The sequence below is a fragment of the Phaseolus vulgaris genome, chromosome 6 (assembly GCF_000499845.2).
Source record: "Phaseolus vulgaris cultivar G19833 chromosome 6, P. vulgaris v2.0, whole genome shotgun sequence".
Taxonomy (NCBI): domain Eukaryota; kingdom Viridiplantae; phylum Streptophyta; class Magnoliopsida; order Fabales; family Fabaceae; genus Phaseolus; species Phaseolus vulgaris.
Window position 1 is genome coordinate 3025673 of NC_023754.2, and position 16896 is coordinate 3042568.

The 16896-nt window shown below is 35.1% G+C and overlaps 1 pseudogene; it reads left to right on the plus strand.

The window, feature by feature from the left end:
- Positions 1–6701: 6701 nt before the first annotated feature.
- On the plus strand, positions 6702–9551 carry LOC137830946 (receptor-like protein EIX2; annotated as a pseudogene).
- The last annotated feature ends 7345 nt before the right edge of the window (positions 9552–16896 follow it).

Sequence of the window (16896 nt, forward strand, 5' to 3'; positions counted from 1 at the left end):
GTTAAATTGATATGCTATCAATAGGTGTTAAGCTAATACTAATCGTGTTTCATTAAGCATGAGTTTGGTTACACTAGTCGAAATTTGCTAAGATAAAAGCTAGACCAGCAAAGGAAGTCACAGTTAACATGCATAAATAAATGTGGCTTATAAGTTAAAATGTTGAAAAGTGTTTCAAATGTTTTGAGTTACATGAAGTATGTTATTCTTCCACAAGCTAGCCGTTGACCACGGTCTTAACCTAACCAAGCTGAGAGAAATCCATCTCAGGATAAACACTCGAGGCTTGTGCGACAACCTCCTCAAACCCCACAAGGTAGGATTGAGCAACGTCGTTGGTGAAGTTCTCTTTCTCCTTAGCGAGTTCTTCATCCTTTCGCGTTAATTCTTCCTTGAGCTTCTCTACATCAGCCAAGAGTTTAGTTCTCTCCCCGGTCAGACTTGTGGCCTCCTTCGACTTCTTAGTCAGGAGGGCTTCAGTTTCTTGTTGTAGGAGTTTTGATTGCTAAAGTTCCTCTTGGAGATTCACCATTTCTTGGCGCAAGAGTTTTGATTGCTGAAGCTTTTCTTAAAGGTTCTTTATTCATTGATGGAGCTCAGCGATCCCGTGAGACCTCTTATCAGCTAACCCTCTCCAATCTTTTAACTTGGTGGCAACCAAGCAGCTTGCAGCAATGGCTTACCCTAGCTACCTCATGGTTTCTTACACCAGACGATCTTCCTCAAAGGTCAAAAGCTTATCCTTTTCCTTGTTGTACAGGAAGGCCTTCTCGAGAAAGGAGGGGATGTCCAGGTCTTGGTCCTATTATCCTTCCTCCTGAAAGCTCGTGCCCTCGTCCTCTCGCACCACCATCATGTCGTGTGGCGAGGTTGGGCTTGCTGGGGGTGCGTGATTGGAAGGAGCACACATATCCGAGTGTGAGTCCTCGGTAGGGGGAACTATGGCCTTTCTTTTCCTCTTGAAGATCAACCCAGAAGTGGTCTCCTCGTCTGATACAAACCAAGTAGCTATGAAGATGACCATGGAAGCAAAAGACAAGGTACATGGTGAACAGTCATCTTAGCGAACAATTCAAGACCCCACCAAGGATTTCATGGACCTCACCAGAGGAGATGAGCATAAATCGGAACACCAAATATTCTTCCTTTTGGTTTTCTTTAAAGATAAAATATGTTGTAAATAGTTTGGGTTCAATTTAGGCGTCCAAATAGCAAAGATATAAGGTGCCTTTAGCATAATAGGGGGTGTAGTTAGCATTTTAGCTTGTTCCTAGCCCTTTAGGTAGAGATTTTGACCTAGTTTCTAGAAGGACAAGCCTAGAGTGTGGGTTTGACTTAGTCAAACCCTAAGGGATGCCCCTTTTTTAGTGTTTTCCATCCTACCCTTCATGTTTGTTCTCCAAGGCTCATTTACCTATAAATAAGAGGCCTACCTCATTGTATTTACATGTTGAAATTGAATAGAAAAGTTACTCTGCACAAATATTTTGAGAGCTTGAGTGAGTATTGTCTCCTCTTCCTTTTGGCCTTATCTTGAAGAGAATGAAACTCTCAAGTGGCGGCCTAGCACTTATCTTGGTGGTTTCCACCCACCAAGTGGCGTGACCACCCACCACCATCTCCATAAGTTTCTTCTTCCATTTCCTTCATGTTTCCTTTCCATTAATGTTTCCTAGTTTTCCTCTTTATTTCGGCAATTGCATACATGTCACCATACAATGTCTTTTTATCTCCGCCTTTGTGAAATGCGTCTTCACACCTACTTAGCCACTTGGTTAAGTTAGTGTCCAGTGGGAATTTTCCTAAGGTCATCACCATTAACTCCTAAAATCTTAATCTTAAAGTAAAGTGTCACCTAAATGAAAACATCTAAAAATCAACTCACATCATGTGGTATTCAGAGCTTTGGTTTTTGAGCTTATCTTGTTTAAAGTTAATTGGCACTTTACTCTCTTGCATCTTTAATTACTTGTCTTTACATTCTAACACCTTTAAATTATTGTCTTTACTTTCAAGCACTTTTAATTTCAGCCCTTTACTTTCTTGCTTTTAAATTCGGCATTTACCTTATCAATAACATTATTTCGCTTTTTAAATGTTCCTTTATGTCTTTTATTGTTCTTGCTTCTTTGCCTTGAGTCATATGTTCTTTAGTGTTCTAGGAGTCCTTATAATTTTGTCTCTACTTACTTGCTTTTAATTGTGAAAGTTTATAAGTAATTATAAACTTGTTTTAGTAGAAGTAGATTTAAGTTCCAAACAAAAGATTTCAAGTGATCAATTATTTTGAATCCCAAACTTTTTGTGAAAATTGGAGTTATATGAAAATATGCATGGTCAAAACTATGGATATTTCATTCCTATAATCCAAGAACAAGCATAAAAAAAAAGAGAAAAGAGAAAAGAGAAAAGGAATTTGCGCAAAATTTGTGTTCCAATCTTTCAAAGAGCAACATTTACAAAATTTTGGGTTCATCTTGATTGGCAAATTGATTTCAACATTGTGAAAATTTTATCCTTTTGCTATGACAAATTTCTAAAGAAAGTTTCATTGTAAAAAGTTTAGTAAGTATCTTATGTTGAAGATGGATGAAGCCTCTTCTCTACCTAGCTTTAGTGTGTGTTTGATGTAGAAAATAGCTAGTTTGTTTTGAAGTTTGTAATAGGTTTAGATGATCTTGTATGTAGGCTTGTGTATGTGTAAGGTTGCCTTTTGCTACATGATCTATCCTAGATGCCTAACCAAGCCTAGAATAAGCACATGAAGTGGTTAAAAGTTTTTCCAAAAGCTTTTTAGAGTTTTCTCCAAAAATCAGGATACTGCACAAAAATAATTTTGTTTTTCTGTAAAAGAACAGGTTTATTCTTTGGTTTGCTGAAAGGATTTTCGAAAGTTAGTTAGGGCACCAAAGGCACAACTCAGACAGTTACTTCAGTTAGCTGAGTTGGCAGTTTTCATAAAATAAATCTGTTTAGTTTAAAACTGAATCTGTTATTTTCATGACAGCTTTTCAACTGTTTTTTGAAAAGAAGTTAGAAACTGTTTTCTATAAAAAGAAAAGCCTCTCTCACATGAAAGGATGCTGAGCAATTACGTTTTTGACAGAGATCAAACACTTTCAATGTGAGAAGAAGGATTGAAAAGATTTTTGAAAGGTTTTCCAAAGGGATTCTCAAGTGTGCTTGTTCTAGGAAACCTTTGATCTTGGTGAAGGTGCTGGTGCAGTTTTGCAGCAAATTGAACTACTGGTTTTGAGTTCTTGCATCTTCTTTTCAGGTGTAATCTTTCCTTTATTCTGGTTTGTAAAGGTGTAAGTGTTAGTCACTCCTTGATAGGGTTTCTTGGAGTGCAAGGTGTGCTGAAATAGGGTTTTTCAGCATTGGTTGTATTGTTCTTGTAGTGTTCAAGAACTGCTGTGTTTGTAAGTGATTGATACTGTTTTTAGTGGATTCCACCTTGGGGTAAGGTGAAACTGGATGTAGCTCTGTATGAGTGAACCAGTATAAAAACCTGCTTGCCTTTTTCCTCTCATCCCTGCACTCGTTTCTGGTTTTGCTTAATTCTGTCAAGAACTAAATCTGTTCTTTTGAAATTGAATCTGTTAATTTTGGGTTTAATAAAAACTGTTCTTCCTGATTTGTTAAAGCTCTCTGATCACAAACAAGGCAGTTGTATATGATGTTTTAATTGATCTGTGAACAAATAGTCTATTCATTAAAATCAGAGAAAGAGTCATTCTCCTTAAAACCTTGTGTTGAATGAATTTGATTGATTTCTGAGCATAGCTGTATTCTTCATACTCATAATATCCAACTAATCTGATTCTGTTATAACCCTCTGTTGATCACAATTTTAATTTGAACAAATTCAAATTGTGCTAGACTGCCCGAAGAATCAATCTGTTTCATGTAAAAACAATCTGTTCTTTTGCCTCTGATATACTGAAAATTGTGTTCTTGCGAAAATTTTATAAGCTCAATTCACCCCTCCCCTCTTGAACTTAGACACTAATAGACCCAACATCTTATAGTCTTTTTGTGTGCCTTTTTCTTGCTTGTTTTCCTTTACAAGTTTTTTTCATAAATTTTCGAACTTTGGCTTATACTAGTATGGGAATGGCAAGCAGTAGAGTCTTCCTGCCACTGATGAAAGCACCACGTGTACACTTGAGATCGAGTATGGTGAGATGTCACCTCAGAAATGCTTCATGTGTCGCACCACACCTACCCACTACGAGACTGCCACGTAAGCCGCCAAAGCACTCGAAAAGCCTCTTCGCTTAGGCAAGCTCAGCTTGAGCTTGGGGGTCTTGAGTACTGGACATAGTGCTTAGGGCTCAGTGGTCGGAGCTCAATGCATGGAGTAGGGAGGTCAACTCGGCTGTTGGGCCTATGAAGTGGGCCATGTGTTAGGCCCAGTTTTGTTTATAAGTCTGTTGATGCATAATTAAAATAACCTTTGTATAAGTTAGTATAAGGTTGTTAGTAAAAGGTATTTTTGAACCTATGGATACGTATAGTACCTGTGGTGCATAAGTCAAGTAAATGTTTCTTTTAACCTAAGTATGTCTGTTATAGGGCACATAGTGGTTAAGTTGCATGCATGGTAAAGGATAACGTTGCACCATGAGTAGGGTGCCCGCGTGATGACTTTTTACGGCAAGTGCACCGCATTGTCAGAAGTAATAATTGTCCGTAAGGACGGATATCGATCCCACAAGGAACTATGAATTATCGAGTACAATAATCACTAAATATAAAAACAAAACAATAAAAAGAGTTTTGAATTAATTGTGTTGGCACTGATCAATAAGAAATCAAACAAATAATTAATTGCTTCAATTGGAAAAACAGGGATTAGGTTTCATCTCTCACACGCTCATGTATTTTGATTAGTATGTTAATATTAAATTCTTTGATTGAAATTGATGCCCGTAGAAAATTCATTTATATCGATCCCTCGCATATAAAATCCTTAAGAATCACACTCAGACGTTAATGACAATTAACATTTCAAGTCTATCCCTAACACTCAAATATGTTAAGTATTGTTGTTTAGGTCCAAACCCTAAAAACACCTCCCGGTCAGATTTAAGATTCTCAATTTGTCACGAAAAGTTAAAAGTAAAACAACAATACCAATAATCAATCAAGAACTGAATATTAATATATAAGATATCACCTCAATACATAAGAGTTTGAGCAGATTGCTCTCAATCTCAAATGGTAGAATTAGCCACGCATACTTCTAACACCTTCCATTCTTCCAATTGGGTTACAATTCACTATGGTGTTTTCCTCTCAATTTGGCACACTAGGGTTGAGCCTCTAGCCCCCTATTTATCCTAGTTTTCTAGGGTTAGGTCGCTTCTTGTGTCATGCTAATTGGCTAAATGATAAAACATAAAAAAGACCCAATCTTTCTTTGCATCTTTTTCCATTCTAGGACCTTCCAACTTTCTCTTTTTAGCTCAAATTATTCTTCTTTACTCCAAATCTTCAATCTTCCCTAAAAATATGCAATTAACACCAAATTTGGGAATAAAATGCTCTTATTCAAATAAAGCTCATAAAAAATGTAAAAATGTATAAATTCATATATTATGAATTATTTTATATGTAATTAGCAATAAATCCTCATAAGTGTCTATATTTTATATGACATATTACTGAAATTAGACACTTATCACCACGTAAATAGAATATCTCCCTGTTGTTGGCGCTTAAGATGGTGCCCTGTTGGCAAGTGGTTATTTTGTTATTATTAGATGCTCTCATTAGAGATAAGATTCCTTTTTGTTGTAGCACCTCGAGAGAAGGTGCCCATAAATAGAGTTGTTTCTTGTTATGTATGCTTTCAGTTGAGATTAGATTTTCATAAGAGAAAGTTGTTACAAGAGATAAACTTTAAAATGGGCTTGAGACCTCTGGTAAATGGACGTTTTTTCTGAGACTGAAACTGAATACTCCTTTAATTTGAGTAAACCCTTACTAACTTGATCGTCAGAGTGTAATCAATAGGCCGGGCCCCATCTGTTTCAAACGGAGCCACGTTACAGTTCAACAAGACGAAAAACCGATTCTAGAAGAGACACACCAGAACTAGAACTTGTCACCAAAGTCAACAGGCAACAAAGTCAACCAGCGAGAAACAAGTTTAAATAGGTATTAGGTTCCTTATATATTATTCATTTTTAGTACTCCATAAATCATTTTTCTAAATTGAGTACCTAATAAATTTTAAAAATTTGGTTTAAGCGTGTGAATATTTTATTCTTATATTTCATTGCTTTCTTAAATGATCTGAAATACTTTTAAATTTCTTTTTGATCCCTGACCTTGTTTTTGTCATTATATGATAGATAACGTAGAGTACGATTAGAGGTAACATAAATTATCAGCTTGAAAAAAAAATGAATACTGAAATAATTTAAATGGTTATTTAATTACAGATCACCATGTATGGTAAAAAAGTACTTTTTAAAATAATTATCTTTAAAGATTACTCTCAATGATTTATGATTGAAATGAGAGTAATTAGTGTAAGATGTGGAGAATGGAAGAACAATTAGTTTAATAGTAGTAAAACCAACAAATGTAGAATAAATACCACAATTGAAGATTATAGTGTTGTGTAGAAGAATCAACACGCAAGCTTTCTGTGTTGAATCTTTCCTGATTCCTGTATGCTTACTTACTTGATGTCACGAACATGATTGATACGATATTTATAGGGGCAACGCAACATGTGCTACATAGATAAAGTGGTGAGAGTCAGCACTCACATCGAGTTCTCATTTTCCAAGCCATGTTTCCACAACTTTCAATTATTCTTCTGTGGTTGTTATGCGCAACCATGTTCAACAGAGGTGCGTGTGGAACCAGTTTTCACCTTCTTTGCAACGAAAAGGATCGATCTGCATTACAGATATTCAAACTTGGTGTTGTGAACCATTCCAACAAGCTCCCTTCCTGGTCCTCTCAACAAGATTGCTGTTCATGGAAGGGAGTCCACTGTGACAACACCACAGGCAGAGTTACAAGGCTTGATCTAAAGCAACAATACTTGGAAGGTGAAATCAACTTGTCTTTGTTTCAAATTCAGTTTTTGAGCTACTTGGACTTGAGCTTGAATGGCTTTACTAGTTTAAGTGCACCATTTGATGCTCATGCTAGCTTCTCTAATGTCCAGTTTCTTGACTTATCCTTTAATGATGATCTTCATGTTGATAATCTCCATTGGCTTAATCAACTTTCTTCCTTGAAATATCTCAACCTTAGTGAAATCAATCTTCAAAATGAATCCAACTGGTTTCAGTCAATGCAATTGCATCCATCACTATTAGAGCTAAGATTGGCAAGTTGTCATCTTACCAATATCAATCCATCCATCAAGTTTGTCAATTTTTCTTCACTCTTATCTCTTGACCTCTCTGGGAACCATTTTGGCTCAGAATTGCCTTATTGGCTTTTCAACCTCTCCAGCATCTCCAGTATTGACCTCAGCTTCAATTTTCTGAATGGTCCCTTACCAAAGAGCTTGTTGAGCCTTGGAAACCTTAAATAGGTTGAACAACAACGAAATCAATGGATCCATCCCAGAATGGCTAGGCCAACATGAAAAATTGCAATATCTTGGTTTGTCAGAGAACATGTTTGATGGTTCAATCCCTTCATCAATAGGAAATCTCTCATCCTTGGTTGACTTGAGCATCAGCTCCAGTTCATTGAATGGTAGTCTTCCAACCAGCCTTGGACAGCTCTTCAATTTGAAAAGTTTGTTCATCGGTGGTGAATCCTTGTCAGGTGTGCTTCATGAAAACCATTTTACCAAAATGTCTAATTTAGAAGCACTGGTGTTGAATGCTCCTTTTTCATTCGACTTGGCTTCTGACTGGATTCCCCCTTTCCAGTTGGAGGGCATTAGTTTGAGCAATTCAAACTTAGGTCCTAAATTTCCAGAATGGCTTTACACACAGCACTCACTAGTATATCTAGAGGTTCCTAATTCAAGTATCTCATCCATAAATGGTGACATGTTTTGGAGGTTTGTAGCTAATATTACACAGCTCAACATCTCCAAGAACAAAATCACTGCAGACTTAACAAACATCACACTGAACTCACAGCTCATATTTATGGATCATAATAACTTCACTGGAGGGCTCCCACATATATCAGCAAATGTTATCTATTTGGACTTGTCCCGAAATTCTTTCTACGGACCCATTTCCCCTTTGTTCTGCCACAAGTTGGGTAGGGAAAACAATTTGGACTATTTGGACATATCATTCAATCTTTTAACTGGAGGAGTTCCTGATTGTTGGGAGTATTGGAAGGGTTTGTCTTTCCTTTTCATGGAGAGTAACATGCTAACAGGTGAACTCCCTCCATCAATGGCCTCATTCATTGATCTCATAGCACTGGATTTGCACAACAACAGCTTGTCTGGCCATTTTACATTGGACCTATCAAACATAACAAATTTGGAATTCATCAATATCAAACAGAACAACTTTTCTGGGACTGTACCAACAAAGATGCCGCGTGCTATGGAAGTGATGCTACTGGGATCTAACCAATTTGAAGGAAACATTCCAACCCAGCTATGCAATCTCTCTTCACTGATTCAGTTGGACCTTTTCCAAAACAAACTCTCAGGACCTATTCCTTCATGCATCAGTGGCATTCCTAGCATGGGTGGAGAACAAAGAACAAGCCATTACCCGTTTGAGTTCAATTTGTACAACAAAGGCCAGGAGTTAGAGTATGAAGACTATGGATTGCTGAGAACACTTGACCTTTCATTTAACAACTTGTCAGGGGAAATCCCCGCACAAGTTTTCAGTCTTATTCAGTTACAATCCTTGAACTTGTCTAGAAATCATTTCACAGGAAAGATATCAAGGGAGATTGGAAGCATGAAGAACTTGGAATCTCTTGATCTGTCCAGCAACGAACTTTATGGAGAAATTCCTGGTTCCATTTCCTCTATATCTTTTTTGAGCTTCTTGAATCTGTCATACAATAATTTCACTGGACAAATCCCAGTTGGGACTCAGCTTCAGACCATGAATGCTTCTAGCTTTGCTGGTAATCCTACGCTTTGTGGAGCTCCTCTACAAATTAACTGCACACAAGAAAGTAGTAATGTTGACGTGTCAAAGCAACATGCAGGAAGCAATGATGGTGCCTTTGAAACCGAGTCACTCTACCTTGGAATGGGTGTTGGTTTTGCAGTGGGATTTTGGGGCCTTTGGGGTTCTCTATTCCTTAACAGGACATGGAGGCATGTATATATTCGGTTCCTTAATTATGTTGCAGACCAACTTTAGTGTCACATGACTCCTCTAAGGTAAATGAAAGTTGATAACTCTGTCAAGATGTTTATACTTCATTGCCTCGTTTGTTTTGTGGACTCATATGCATTGTTCTATGCACCATATCAAGTTTATTTTTCACCATGTATATTTTTTTTATACTCTTCAACTATGGCTTTGCAGGCAGGATGCAAACTTCTAGTTCCTAATTAATAACTTCATTTTTCTTTAGATGATCTTTGCCAAAAGATTATGCTGTCTTAATTTACTTTCCAGTTACCAAAACACCAATTATTTGATGCATGTATCAAGATATTCATTATCTTTGCTAACAATTACATTTATAATACTTGCAGTAACTAACTCTTAAATGCTTTTGTCTAAAGTTGATGAACAGTAACTTAAAAATATTTATTCAAAAATTGAAACAGAAAAAAATAAAAGGTCACATTATGTGTATTTATGTACAAAAAATACAATATCTAACACTCCTCTTTGATTTTTGAGCTGCAAACTCCAATCTTCTGTCTTAAGCTCCAAGCTTGAGCTGGAAGTGGCTTGGTAAACAAATCCACAACCTGATTTTCAGTTTTACAGTAACAAAGAGACACATCACCATTCTTCTGCACTTCTCTTACAAAAAAATAATTTGATATTAAAGTGCTTAGTTTTGCCATGAAAAATTGGATTGTTTAGATATTGCAATAGCCGCTTCGTTATCAACAAAAATCTCTGTTCTTTGCTTTTGCTCCAAATTTAAATAATAAAGGATCTTCCTTAACCAGAGCTTGATTCACAATAGTCGATACATCAACAAACTCTGCCTCAGTAGTGGATTGAGCTATTGTTTCTTGCTTCTTTGAACTCCATGAAAACATCCTTGATCCAAGGTTAAAACAATATCCAGATGTACTTTTCATGTCATCAATTGAACCTCCCCAATCACTGTTAGAGAAATCAGTTAACTTAAACTCCTTATGCTTCAAGAACTTAACTCCAAAGTTCCAAGTTCCCTTGATGTATCTGATTACTCTCTTTGCAGCCCTCATGTGAGTCTCATTTGGGCAATGCATGAATCTGGATAAAATCCTTACTGCATTTAGAATGTCAGGTATGGTTGTTGTCAAATACATTAGACATTTTATCAAGCTTATGAATTCAACTTCATCAACTTTGGGAGATTCATCTTCTTTGACCAACTTTTCCTTTTGATTCATGGGAGTTCCCATTGCCTTGCAATCTTCCATCTGAAACTTTTTAAGTATTTCTTTTGCATACTTCTTCTGACAAATGAATACTTCATCCTAACTTTGCTTAATTTCCATCCCAAGAAAGTAAGTCATCAAGCCAAGGTCTGTCATTTCAAAGACCTTCTTCATGTTCAAGTTGAATTGATTGACTTGATCAAGATTATTTCCAGTGACCCAAAAATTACCTACATAAAGAGAGATGATTATAAGTATGCACCATCATGCTTGACATATAGAGTAAGTTCAGATAAACTTTTCTCAAACCCCAGACTAATTAGGCAATCTTCTATTCTATTGTACAATGCCCTTGGAGCTTGTTTCAGGCCATACAATGCCTTCTTCAGTAAGTACACTTTGTCTTCATTTCCTTTGTCCACAAAGCCTTCAGGTTTCTCAACATAAATTTATTCTTCAATCCATTTAGAAATGTTGATTTAACATCCAACTGAAACACTTTCCATTTCTTTTGAGCAACGAGAGTGAAAAGCAATCTGATTGTGTCAAGCCTAGCGACATGTGCAAATGTGTCTGAATAATCAACTTCAAACACTTGAGCATATCCCTTGAGTACTAGCCTTACTTTGAGCTTGTTGACTAAGCCATAAGGATTTAACTTAGTCCTATATACCCCACTGCACTCTTATTATTTTCCTATCATATGGAATATCAACCAGCTCCCAAGTTCTGTTTTTCTCAATCAATGACATCTCCTCCTTCATTGCAGCCATCCAATGTTTATTATGTTTTGCATCATGGTATCCGACAGGTTCACAAACAGCCACTTTGCATCTCTGATAAATATATCAGAGAGTGATCTTGTACCTCAAATCGGTGTATTATCTGTTATTTCATTCCGTCATTCTTCATTTACATGTTCTTCTACAATGTTGACAATGGATAAATACCTTGATTGATTAGGAATCTGATTTGACCTATTTGATTCTTCCCAACTCCATTGTTCATCTTCCACAAAATAAACATCTTTACTTACTATAATACGTCGAATATCTGGTTGAAACACCCTGTAAGCCTTGGAATTAGTACTATAACCAACAAAAATTCCAATTGTTGTCTTCTTGTCAAGCTTGTCACATTTGGTTTGTGGAATATAAGTGAAACATAAGCAACCAAACACTTTAAACAAATTTAGAGATGGTTTGTATCCATACCAAGCTTCAAATGGTGTTTGATCTTTCACTGCCTTTGTTCGTATTCAATTTTGTAAAACAACAGTAGTGCTTGGTGCTTCCGCCCAAAAACAATTTGGGAGATTCTTCTCATGAAGCATGCAACGAGTCATTTCCATTATAAATCTATTTCTCCTCTCACTAACTCCAGTTTGTTGTGGAGTGTGTGGGTCTTTTAATTGATGCTCAATTCCTGCCTCCTCACTAAAACCAATGAAAGTTTCTGAAGTGTACTCTTTGCCATTATCAGATCTTAAAATCTGAATTGTGCAACCACTTTCATTTTTCACCCTGCCCTTGAATTTCATAAATACACCAGCAACTTTTGATTTTTGTTTCAAAAAGAAAATCAAACACATTCTTGTTAGATCATCAATGAAGGCTATAACATAAAGGTTACCATTTAATGATGGTGTTCTTTGAGGACCACAAAGATTAGTGTGAATGAGCTTCAATTTCTTCGAAGCCCTCATAGCTTGTTTAGGGAATGATTGCTTGTGTTGCTTCCCAAATTTGCATGCTCGACAGTAGGCCAGGTCATCATCAGGATCAGAAAGTCCTTCTACCAGCTTCTTTGATTTCATTTGAAGCAGCCCTCGATGATGAAAATGCCTGAGTCTTTTGTGCCAAATTTCAGTGTCACTTTCTTTGGATTTAAAGGCCATGTGCTCCTCCTCCATTGGATTGAGAGCAAAACACTTTCCCTTCATTTCAACTTTAAACAAATCTCTGCCATCAATATCTTTTATTCAATAATGTTTATTTTCAAATATCACTTTATAGACTTTTTCCAACAATTGACCAACACTCAGAATATTTTGATCAATCTCTAGCACAAAAAGAACATCTGTAATGATTTTTGTACCTTTATAGCTTATGATAGCTACTATGCCTTTTCCTTTTACTGGCAGGTGTTCACCATTTCCAATCCTCACCCTTTTAATCTCAGTAGTTCTCAATTCCTTGAAGATTTCCTTGTCACGTGGTTGGTGAAACCACTGTCAACCAACCAAATTTCACTTGATTCTCTATTTGAAGTGGCTACGAACAATTGATCTTCCTCTTCTTGATCAACAATTTGAGCATCTATATCTTGTTACTGACTTTGGTTTCTACAAATGACTGCTTCATGCCCAAGTTGATTGCACTTGCTGCACTTAGCATCAGGTCTTCTCCAACACTTAAACGGTGGATGACCTAACTCGTTGCAATGCTTACAAGGAGGATAATTTCTCCTTTAGTTGTTATTGCATTTTCTTGTTGGTTCTGCTTGTTCTTGTTGCTTTTGTTTCTCCAGCCATCTTCATGTTTGGCTGGTAAAGCTCCCTCAACAGTAACTGATTCCCTCATAGTCCATCTTTGCTCTTGTGCTTGTAAAGAATTTAATAACTCTGCTAAGGTTATTGTGGACAGATCCTTAATGTTTTCCAAGGTAGTTATGGTAGCCTCAAATCTTTCAGGAAAAATGACCATCATTTTTTCAACGATACAAGAGTCTTTAAAATCAAATTCAAGCAATCTTACTTTGCTTGAAATGTCTAGAAGCCTTTCAAAATATTCCTGCATGGATTTTGTCTCCTCAATCATCTAAAACTCGAAGTCTCTATTGAGGTTCAACACTTGCATACTCTTAATTCGGTCATCGTTTTCATACTCTATTTTGAGATAATCCCATATGGCTTTGGCTGATTTGGGAGACATAATGCGTATGAACATGGTGGGAGATACTCCTACAAATAGGCATGCTTTTGCCTTTGATTTTTCCGCCTTTTTCTCCTTTTGTGATTTCATTTGGGCCATAGTAGGGTTTTCTGGAAGGGGTTGAATTTCATAGTCCTCTTCTACAACTTCCCATGAATCCAATGCTTCTAGGTAGGTCTCCATACGAACTGTCCACATCGAATAGTTTTTTCCATCGAAGATTGGTGGTGCCATTGCTGAAAAACTTGTCTCGCTTTCCATTAATGCACTCTAGTGTCCTTACAAATCCCTCAAGAAGAAAGCTCTGATACCAATTTTTTGTGTTTAGGAATAAAAGGTAGACAACAAAATAAGGGGAATAAAATACTAAAGGAGGAAAATATATTAAGTGAAACAAAGCAGATCAAAATATTCATTATCTTTGCTAACAATTACATTTATTAATACTTGCAATAACTGACCCTTAAATGCTTTTGCCTAAATTTTATGTGCAGCTGCTTAAAAATATTTATTCAACAATTGAAACAGAAAAAATAAAAAATCACATGCAATTACATGCATTTATGTACAGTTAAAAAAACACAATATCTAACTGACTCTGAAAGAAATTGAAAATGGATAAAATTAGACTTCTTTATCACGAGCTTTCTCAGTCTAATTTAAATACAATTCACAAACTTTTAATTATTCAGTTATCAAGGTAAATATGTATTAGAATAATATGTTTACTTGTATATAAGTTAAGTTCCTCAATAAAAAAAGGTATGATTATTTTTAGCAACAATGTTTATATAAAACAGTGTCTCTTTCCCAAGGTATTTGTGTGAGTTTGGAGAAAGTACAACTTGAATTGGCTGAAATTTGTTAGAGATTAGATATAAAATGGAAGATTGAATGGAGTCACTATACGTTACGTCGAAGTAGCTGTGGTGGCATTTAGTATTGAATTGTCTTTGTAATTACTATAATATAGCAATTTGTATACCAAGCATAATGGCATTTAGTAAAGGATTCAACTTCTAAAAGACAGGTTCACGGTTCAAAATAGTTCATGTGCATGATTGACTGAACATAGGCTTTCTCTTATTTATGAAGGAAAAAAATTAATTAACAAATACTTTTAACAATAAAATATCATACTCAAATTATAGTATTGTTGGATATGTTATGTCGCTTTACATTGTTGAACCATCTAATAGACAATATTTGGCTTCGAGTATATGATATAATCGTCTCTCTATCGTGTCCATCTTTTTTAAGGGTTTATTGCTATCTATTATTACTACAAGAAAAATTTAATTTATCTACGGAAGAATTTATAGTTAACAGCCAAATTCCGTAAGTAAATCAACATTATCTATGGATTATTCACGAAACAATCGTGGGTATAAGTAATTTACGAATGTGTCCGTAGTAATTCAACATATTTTATTTTTAAATTTTTAATTATTATTTGAATTATTTTTTATTTTTAACTATTATTTACAAATATTATTTTATGCTCATTTTTATAATTATTATTGACAATTATTATATATGCTATGACAATTATTATTAAAGTTAGAAGTGAACTGCAGCAGGTGGAATTTCGTGAGCAATGATTAAAGAAGTTTTAACCAGTACATCTGTCAACTTTTATTATCATGTTATAATTATTATTATATTTATTAGTATGATTATCAATATTAATATAATTTATATTATTAATTTCATTAATATTACTATTATTCAAATTAATAACATTATTAATTATTATAATAATATTATTAATATTATTAAATATTACTAATATTACTAAATATTACTAATATTACTAAATATTACTAATATTACTAAATATTACTAATATTACTAAATATTACTAATATTACTAATATCATATTAATTTTTTAATATTATTAATATTATTCATTATTAAATATTATAAATATTATTCATTATTAAATATTATTAATATTATTAAATATTATTAATAATATTAAATATTATTAATATTATTAAATATTATTAATATTATTAAATATTATTAAATATTATTAATATTTTTAATATTATTAAATATTTTTAATATTATTAAATATTATTAATATTATTAAAATTATTTAATATTATTAATATTATTTAATATTATTAAATATTATTAATATTATTAATATTATTTAATATTATTAAATATTATTAAATGTTATTAATACTATTAAATATTATTAATATTATTAAATATTATTAAATATTTTTAATATTATTAATACTATTAGATTGGGTCACCATTGTCAAGTAGGTGTGTTTTTTATTATTATTGATGTGTAATCAATGTGTTATTACTAGATTTCAACTTCTTATTAACGAAAGCCAGAAACTAGTTATGTTGCAATGTTAGGTATGGCTCTTTTTTTCTGGGCAAATTTGGTGTACTTTAATGACAATTCTGCATTTATCATTTATGTTTTGTAATTGTTAATTTTTCTTAATCTTCTATAATTTAAGAGTGTAAATCTAGTCTTTCAAGTATCATAAATCTGTGATACTAGTTTTCCAAATTCTGCGTGGTTTCGCATCCTTCAAGTATAGTGATAGTGTGATTTTAATTTATTTGAACTACCATAAATTAATGCTTCAGCAAATTTTAATTTATACGAGAATTAAAATTGCCCAATTTAGATGTTAAAAGACTCAACTACCACAATTCATATATTGTTTCTGCCGGTTGACCAATTACGTCTTTGTGCGCCTACGTCACTTTCACATCCAGAATTCCTGCACTTCACACATGCTTTATGCCTGAAAACACAAAGACAAAGGGCGTCCTAGAGGCCATTTGCATTCTGACGCTCAAGTCAATCTTAGGGCGTCCTAGAGGCCGTTTGCATTCTGACGCTCAAGTCAATCTTAGGGCTAGGAAACACCAAAACTGAATAATTGTCACTGTGTGCATTAAGCGGCGCAAATGAATAGCGTACCTTGCTAAGTTTGTTGCTTTCCTTTTTATAGACTGGAACTAGGGTTTCCTCTTTACCCAAAATGGCTTTCTGATAGGGTGGGCCCAACACTGTTGTTACCCTACTCTTAGGATAACCTAGTTGGTGGCTTCCCTAACTGGAGTGCAACCTTTGACGGGGTGACCACCTAGGTGCCTCCTCGTGCACCTGATTTCTGGGGTCACCCGCCTTTGGGAGTGCCCTATTTGTTCACGTGCCATGCATGCGACTCATCCCTGGAATGCGACCCTCACAGGTCATATCTTTCCAGTGGCTCTATACTTGTGTTACGCCTAAACGCGTCATCCACTCTACACGCATGGACTCTCGTGACCTAGGCTTCTCCCTTTCTGATAATTGGTGTGTGGTCTGGGATCCACGTCTCGTGGCCCAGCTGTACTGTTCGGGTCCCGATATCCGACCTCTCCACATTGTCTAGTGGCACGTCGGTACATCCTAG